The following is a 9,142-nucleotide window of genomic DNA, read 5'->3' on the forward strand; positions in this document are numbered from 1 at the left end:
AAAACCAATGGGAGAGATATGGTGATACATCACAAAGTCATGGAAGACCTGGGGGTGGTGGACTCATTGCGGCTCTCGGAACCTACAGATAAGGGATTTTCTTTCCTATCATTCATACATGACACACACTTTTGTATTGGCACTTTCATGTTTTGCTTTCAGTTTCAAGATCCCTGTCTGACTGTCCCATCCCTGAGGGTGGAATATTGGACCACTTGGTGGTGCTCCTAATGCTATAATTGGGTCTGGTCTTGCATACATCCAAGAAGTAGCGATTGAATGCCTCCAGATATAGCAAAAAAGAAAGAGGGACGGGAGATTAAATAAGGTCCAGTGTACTGCCTCCCAAAACGTTAAGCACATCAAAAAAGAGTACACAGTTCCTAGACACCAAAAATAAAAATAAATATAAAAGTACAGGTTCGAACTCCGACCCTTCCAGTATTCAGAAGTACAAGCCTTCACACATCCATCGGATGTCTTGCTTCATCATGGGGCCTGCTCCACTCCAGACCGGCACTGCAATGTCTGACGGGCCCCCAAAGGGGGCACTTAGCCGGAGATCTTCAATAACAGCGTGTGCCTCAAGACAAGTGAAAAGCAGAAGAGAAATGAAAAAGAATAAAATTGGCTCAAGGACCTCCTAGCAATGAGTTTTATTAAAGTGGGGGGCCTTGGTCAATGTTAAAAACAAATCAGGAGTAGGCAAGGAATAAAGATCCCCCACTCTCAGAAAAACAAAAAAGCTAGTAGGGGCAATCTTCCCTTTAGCTTACGTGTGTGGTCACATATATGGTCAACATGTTTTGCGCCTTAGATGTCCCTACGGATCAAGTGGCGTTTCGTCAGGACCAATACTTACAAAAATTATTTCTGCTGTACTGTATGCCTCCAATGGGTCATTAGGTAATAAAAATTACTTACATAACACTACACTGTGAAAACCCTAAGTAGATGGACCTGTGTGGAAAGAGAACAAGTTGTTATATGAAAGCATGGTCAAAAACACCAATCTATTAAAAACACTGTATCGTGTAGTTACAATCAGTGTGAAAATAAGGTGTCATAAGTCAAAAAGCCATGCCTTAATAAGCATGAAGATATACTCCTAACCCTCCCCTCCTGGAATGGGTTCCTTGGGATCAGGCGGACCAAAGGACTCACATGACTCTAATTAAATCACAAAAAGAAAGAAAGGGGAACAACTACGTGTAAGGTTATTCAAAGGGCAACACTAATTCAGTATCGGTTGCACTAGTAGTCTCTTATAGGATAGGGTTATCCAATGCTTCCCTTACACAAAGATGTGGAGGACCGGTAGCAGTAGAGTACCATGAACAGGCAAAACTTGAAAAGTAATACAAATACGAATTGCATGAAAAAGCATAGATGGAAAGTGCCAATATATTTTGCTTTTATTTAAATAATCTACTCACAGCGATAAACACTGCGGATAAAAAGAAAGGGGAACCTTAACCATAGGACTGGGCATGAATATGCACAACCGTCTGTGATGTTAATGAAACATAATATAGTAGAGGACTTAATCTATTAAAATGTATCTCGATTGTCCATGTTAGAAATGCACCACAGCTAAGAAATACAGTGGCTGTATGATTAAACTGTAGGCACGTCAATGTATACAGGGCCTGTACTTCTGAATACTGGAAGGGTCGGAGTTCAAACCTGTACTTTTATTTTTATTTTTGGTGTCTAGGAACTGTGTACTCTTTTTTGATGTGCCTCCAGATATAGACTGCCACCAGAGAAATCCCCCCTGAAGAAATAACTGCATGACTATATGGGGGTGTACAGAGATTCAGTCTTACTGTCACAGATATTATGGGTCACCAGAAAGGGGAACTGACCAAAAAAAAAAAATATAATAATCTTAAAAAACATGCCTCTTACACCATGCTGCCGCTCTGATCCACTCCGGTCCTGAATTGCAGACACAGGCTCCCAGCCTGCCCTGTGTCCAATCCTAACACAACTGGCAGCATGGAAGCAGCAAAAGGATGGACGGAGCACCCAGCCAGGACACTCTGAGGCAGAGTGGGAGCCTCTGCCTGCTCTCTCCAGCATGGCACTACGTTGCTGGCTTGGAGAGAGCCTAGTGTGCATGCATGCTTGGCCGGCCCGAGACAGCCAGCCAACCATACATGCACACTGAGAGGGAGTGCTGTGCACTGCCCCTCTGTCCCTGTCACGCCGATGGCCCTGTTCCTTTTACAGCAAAAACATAATAAACATCGTTTGTTATGTTTTTACTGCAAATGGTTTGCAGCTGCTGCTGCTGGTAGAGGGGTGACGCTCCTTCACCATAGCAGATGAGCCACCCCTGGGGGCCATGATCCAGGACTCAGACCTGCATAACCAGAAATTAACCCCTTCCCCGCCACGGACGTAATGGTTACGTCCATGGCAGCGCCCGTGTGGCGCCATGGACGTAACCATTACGTCCTGAATGCTGCCCTCGGGAGAAGCGCTAGCGCTCCTCCCGAGGGCCGCCCCCCCACCCCCCTAGGTCAGGGCTGACAGGGGAATCCCTTCCCCTTCAACCCCCGACCCCCCCCCCCACCCCCCCTGTGACGTCAGCGCGCGAGCGCGCGCTGACAATCACACAACCTCCCCCATCGCGCTGGAAGCAGAGCTTCCAGCGCGATCGAAAGAGAAATGCTCAGCATTTCTCTTTCGATCACGTGGGGGAGGCCCGGAGGGGCTTCAAAGGGAAGGAAATGTATTTCCTTCCCTTTGAAGTCTCTCCGAGGGTTTCAAAAGCCGGATTGCTTGCAATCCGGCTTTTGAAACCCCACTAGACACCAGGGATTTTTTTTTTTTCTATGAAATTGACAGAAGGGAGCGACCCCTTGGGCAAGGGTCGCTCCCAGGGGGTCATTTTTTTTTAACGCCTTTTCTGCCCCCCCTGGGGGCAGAAACCTCTAGACACCCGGGATACTTTTTTTTGGTTTGTTTTTTTATTTGTTTTCTTTTGTTTTTTAGGTGTGGGATGCGACCCCTTAGGCAAGGGTCGCTCCCATAGGGGGAAATTATATTTAGGCCATTTCTGCCCCCTTTGGTGGCAGATTGGCTTATTTTTATGAGGCCAATCTGCCCCCAAGGGGGGCAGAAACCACTAGACACCAGGGAGTTTTTTTTGTTTGTTTGTTTTTCACGTAAGGGGAGCGACCCCTTAGGCAAGGGTCGTTCCCTTGGGGGGCAAATTTATTTTAGGCCATTTCTGCCCCCCATGGGGGCAGATCAGCCTATTTTTATTAGGCCGATCTGCCCCCACGGGGGGCAGAAACCACTAGGCACCAGGGATTTTTGTTGTTATTGTGTTTTACAGATGGGGAGCGTCCCCTTAGGCAAGGGTCGCTCCCCTGGAGGGGCAAATTGTATTTAGGCCATTTCTGCCCGCTTTGGGGGCAGATCGGCCGATTTTAGGTCAATCTGCCCCCAAGGGGGGCAGAAACCACTAGGCACCAGGGATCTTTTTTTTGCGCCGTCACGCAAGGGGAGCGACCTTGTAGGCAAGCGTCGCTCCCCGGGCGGGGTGAGGGGGGCAAATTTATTTTAGGCCATTTCTGCCCCCTATTAGTATTAGGCCGATCTGCCCACAGGGGGGGCAGAAACCTCTAGGCGCCTGGGCAAATCGTTTTTTTGTGTTTTTTTTTTGTTTGTTTGTTTTTTTAGAGATGGGGAGCGACGCATTAGGCAAGGGTCGCTCCCCTGGGGGGCAAATTGTATTTAGACCATTTCTGGCACCCTTGGGGGCAGATTGGCCGATTGTAGGTCAATCTGCCCCCAAGGGGGGCAGAAACCACTAGGCACCAGGGATCTTTTTTTTGCGCCGTCACGCAAGGGGAGCGACCTTGTAGGCAAGGGTCGCTCCCCGGGGGGGGGGGTGAGGGGGGCAAATTTATTTTAGGCCATTTCTGCCCCCCCTGGGGGCAGATCGGCCTATTGGTATTAGGCCGATCTGCCCACAGGGGGGGCAGAAACCTCTAGGCGCCTGGGCAAATAGTTTTTTTGTGTTTTTTTTTTTGTTTGTTTGTTTTTTTAGAGATGGGGAGCGACGCATTAGGCAAGGGCCGCTCCCCTGGGGGGCAAATTGTATTTAGACCATTTCTGCCCCCTTTGGGGGCAGATTGGCCGATTGTAGGTCAATCTGCCCCCAATGGGGGCAGAAACCACTAGGCACCAGGGATCTTTTTTTTGCGCCGTCACGCAAGGGGAGCGACCTTGCAGGCAAGGGTCGCTCCCCGGGGGGCAGTGGGGGGGCAAATTTATTTTAGGCCATTTCTGCCCCCCTGGGGGCAGATCGGCCTATTGGTATTAGGCCGATCTGCCCCCGGGGGGGCAGAAACCTTTAGGCGCCAGGGCAAATTTTTTTTTGTGGGGTTTTTTTTTTTGTTTGTTTGTTTTTTTAGAGATGGGGAGCGACGCATTAGGCAAGGGTCGCTCCCCTGGGGGGCAAATTGTATTTAGACCATTTCTGCCCCCCTTGGGGGCAGATTGGCCGATTGTAGGTCAATCTGCCCCCTAGGGGGGCAGAAACCACTAGGCACCAGGGATCTTTTTTTTGCGCAGTCAAGCAAGGGGAGCGACCTTGCAGGCAAGGGTCGCTCCCCGGGGGGGTTGGGGAGGCAAATTTATTTTAGGCCATTTCTGCCCCCCCTGGGGGCAGATCGGCCTATTGGTATTAGGCCGATCTGCCCCCGGGGGGGCAGAAACCTCTAGGCACCAGGGCAAATTGTTTTTTTGTGTTTTTTTTTTGTTTGTTTGTTTGTTTTTGTAGAGATGGGGAGCGACCCATTAGGCAAGGGTCGCTCCCCTGGGGGGCAAATTGTATTTAGACCATTTCTGCCCCCCTTGGGGGCAGATTGGCCGATTGTAGGTCAATCTGCCCCAAGGGGGGCAGAAACCACTAGGCATCGGGGATTTCTTTTTTTGGCACCAATGTCACGCAAGGGGGGGCGACCCCATAGGCAAGGGTCGCTCCCGGGGGGGCAGGGGGGTTGGGGGTGGGGGACAAATTTATTTTAGGCCATTTCTGCCCCCCCTGGGCCCGGCTGAGCTAGAGGCCAAAATCCACAGGTAGGCACTGTTTTCTATGAAAAAATGTGATGTTTCCACGTTGTGTTTTGGGCCATTTCCTGTCGCGGGCGCTAGGCCTACCCACACCAGTGAGGTACCATTTTTATCGGGAGACTTGGGGGAACGCTAGGTGGAAGGAAATTTGTGGCTCCTCTCAGATTCCAGAACTTTCTGTCACTGAAATGTGAGGAAAACATGTTTTTTTAGCCAAATTTTGAGGTTTGCAAAGGATTCTGGGTAACAGAACCTGGTCAGAGCCCCACAATTCACCCCATCTTGGATTCCCCTGGGTTTCTAGTTTTCATAAATGCGCTGGTTTGCTAGGTTTCCCCAGGTGCCGGCTGAGCTAGAGGCCAAAATCCACAGGTAGGCCCTGTTTTCTATGAAAAAATGTGATGTGTCCAGGTTGTGTTTTGGGCCATTTCCTGTCGCGGGCGCTAGGCCTACCCACACAAGTGAGGTATCATTTTTATCGGGAGACATGGGGAAACGCTGGGTGGAAGGAAATTTGTGGCTCCTCTTAGATTCCAGAACTTTCTGTCACCGAAATGTGAGGAACATGTGTTTTTTTAGCCAAATTTTGAGGTTTGCAAAGGATTCTGGGTAACAGAACCTGGTCCGAGCCCCGCAAGTCACCCCTCCTTGGATTCCCCTAGGTCTCTAGTTTTCAGAAATGTACAGGTTTGGTAGGTTTCCCTAGGTGCCGGCTGAGCTAGAGGCCAAACTCTACAGGTAGGCACTTCGCAAAAAACACCTCTGTTTTTTTCCAAAATTTAGGATGTGTCCAAATTGCGCTCAGGGGTGTTTCCTGTCGCCGGCGCTAGGCCTACCCACGCAAGTGGTTCGAGATTAATGTACCGATACAGAGGACGCCGCGGGGGGATTTCGACCGCGGTCGTTGCCTTTCTTGATGATGGCTACTTACGTATACGATAGGAAACGGTTCTTGAATACTTCATTTGCATCCTAATGTTGGATATTATATATATTTTACTCAGACTCTGGACGGTTCTTAATGATACTGGTTATACATGTAGATATAATTTGAGTTAAGCCCTGATGAAGTCCGTGAGAGTACTGTTCTCATAGGACGAAACACGTGTTGGCTGTGGCTGTATGTGCTACATGGATACTGACTTCAATACTGTGTTTACTACATGAACATGGATGTCAAAGGACAATTCTGTGGTTACTATGATGAACTTTTTTGTTGAACAATAAATTGAGCTTGAAACTCTCCATGGTATTAATGCCATTATACATTACATATTGATATATTACTTACTTGGAATTATAGATTCATGGGTGCCCTGACAGCTGTGTTTTGTCAAAATCTACAGGTAGGCACTTCGCAAAAATCACCTCTGTTGTCTTCCAAAAATTTGGATTTGTCCACGTTGCGCTTTGGGGCGTTTCCTGTTGCGGGCGCTAGGCCTACCCACACAAGTGAGGTATCATTTTTATCGGGAGACTTGGGGGAACGCTGGGTGAAAGGAAATTTGTGGCTCCTCTCAGATTCCAGATCTTTCTGCCACAGAAATGTGAGGAACATGTGTTTTTTTTAGCCAAATTTTGAGGTTTGCAAAGGATTCTGGGTAACAGAACCTGGTCCGAGCCCCGCAAGTCACCCCTCCTTGGATTCCCCTAGGTCTCTAGTTTTCAGAAATGCACAGGTTTGGTAGGTTTCCCTAGGTGCCGGCTGAGCTAGAGGCCAAAATCTACAGGTAGGCACTTCGCAAAAAACACCTCTGTTGTCTTCCAAAAATTTTGATGTGTCCACGTTGCACTTTGGGGCGTTTCCTGTCGCAGGCCCTAGGCCTACCCACACAAGTGAGGTATCATTTTTATCGGGAGACTTGGGGGAACATAGATTAGCAAAACAAGTGTTATTGCCCCTTGTCTTTCTCTACATTTTTTCCTTCCAAATATAGGAGAGTGTGTAAAAAAGACATCTATTTGAGAAAAGCCCTGTAATTCACATGCTAGTATGGTCACCCCGGAATTCAGAGATGTGCAAATAACCACTGCTCCTCAACACCTTATCTTGTGCCCTTTTTGGAAATACAAAGGTTTTCTTGATAGCAATTTTTTACTCTTTATATTTCAGCAAATAAATTGCTGTATACCCGTTATAGAATGAAAACGCACCTCAGGGTGCAGCTCATTTATTGGCTCTGGGTTCCTCGGGTTCTTGATGAACCTACAAGCCCTATATATCCCCGCAACCAGAGGAGTCCAGCAGACGTAACGGTATATTGCTTTCGATAATCTGACATTGCAGGGAAAAGTTACAGAGTAAAACGTAGAGAAACATTTATGTTTTATTCACCTAAATTTCAATATTTTTCTTTTTCAGTTGTTATTTTCTGTAGGAAACCCTTGTAGGATCTACACAAATGACCCCTTGCTGAATTCAGAATTTTGTCTAGGTTTCAGAAATGTTTAGGTTTCTGGGATCCAGCATTGGTTTCATGCCCATTTCTGTCACTGACTGGAAGGAGGCTGAAAGCACAAAAAATTGCAAAAATGGGGTATGTCCCAGAAAAATGCCAAAATTGTGTTGAAAAATTTGGTTTTCTGATTCAAGTCTGCCTGTTCCTGAAAGCTGGGAAGCTGCTGAGTTTAGCACCGCAAACCCTTTGTTGATGCCATTTTCAGGGGAAAAACCACAAGCCTTCTTCTGCAGCCACTTTTTCCAATTTGTTTGAAAAAAACAAAATTTTCCCTGTATTTTGGCCAATTTCTTGGCCTCTTTCAGGGGAACCCACAAAGTCTGGGTACCTCCAGAATCCCTAGGATGTTGGAAAAAAAGGACGCAAATTTGGCTTGGTTAGCTTATGTGGACAAAAAGTTATGCGGGCCTAAGCGCGAACTGCCCCAAATAGGCAAAAAAAGGCCTGGCACAGGAGGGGGAAAAGGCCTGGCAGCGAAGTGGTTAAGGAATGACTAGACCACCTTGGAATTCAAAATCAGAATCCTCACTGCCTCTTATATTGAGACTGCCACCTTGGCGTTGATGAGGGATCTAGAATTGAAGAAGTATGATCTAACTACACTCTTCATGTCTATTGTAGAATGCAATTAAATGTGTCTGAAATGGCGATATTATCAGTAGCGTAAGAAAGCGGGCATGTTGGTAGTGGCCCAACTTTGGTGAAGGAAATCAAAATTAAACAATCCTGTGATATAGGATGACACCAGCACACTTATAACACACCCAGTTACCATAACGGCCTTTTTTGCAAACTGCTTCCAGGATCCATATCACTCTGATTGCCCAGACAAGTCTTGTACCGAGGAAATAACGTAATTGCAAGAGGGCAAAATCACAAAAGAGGAAATCAAGGAAGGGATCTTAGAGCTCCCTTATAACAAAGATTTGGCAGACAAGGGTCTGCTGTGCACATTCTGCAGGATAACAAAAAACACTGGCATCCCAAGTCCCGAATTAAGTGCTCAAAGAGACTGAATCTTTAGGAGGCCTTTATTGGGAGTCTAACAAAGCAGTTGTCACTCTCATTCAAAGACTGGGCATGGTCCCACTGCAGTGCTCTGACTACTGACCCATCTCTCTTATCAATTTCAATATCAAAATAGTGGCAAAGGTTCAGGCTAACTGCCCATGAAAATTCATTCCAAGCCTGATCCGGTGCTCACAGGTGTGTTTCGTGCCCAACATATATTTAGGAACCACATCCAACCACTGTCCAACATCCTATGGCAGGTGAATAATTAACCCCGAGAATTCTCTGGCATCTATCTGCTCACCAGCAAGCTAGTTGTCCATTACTTCCCCGCCAGTCTCCTTCTGACCCCAGCTTCATTGTTATGTTACATTTTGTAAATTACTTTTTAGAGAGGCAAGATGCCACACTGTGCTAAAACAGTTCACTTCTGCCTTTTTTTGCGTGATCACTGTGCATACTTTGTTTCTGAATTTTATGGCCAAATCAGAATGACAAAGTAAGAATCTTGTATAACAAAAAGGTCACTAAGAGAGGCCCAGACCATGCGCTCATATAGGTAGTCATCTTGGAATGTT

This window comes from Pleurodeles waltl, chromosome 6 (assembly GCF_031143425.1).
Source record: "Pleurodeles waltl isolate 20211129_DDA chromosome 6, aPleWal1.hap1.20221129, whole genome shotgun sequence".
NCBI classification, from domain to species: domain Eukaryota; kingdom Metazoa; phylum Chordata; class Amphibia; order Caudata; family Salamandridae; genus Pleurodeles; species Pleurodeles waltl.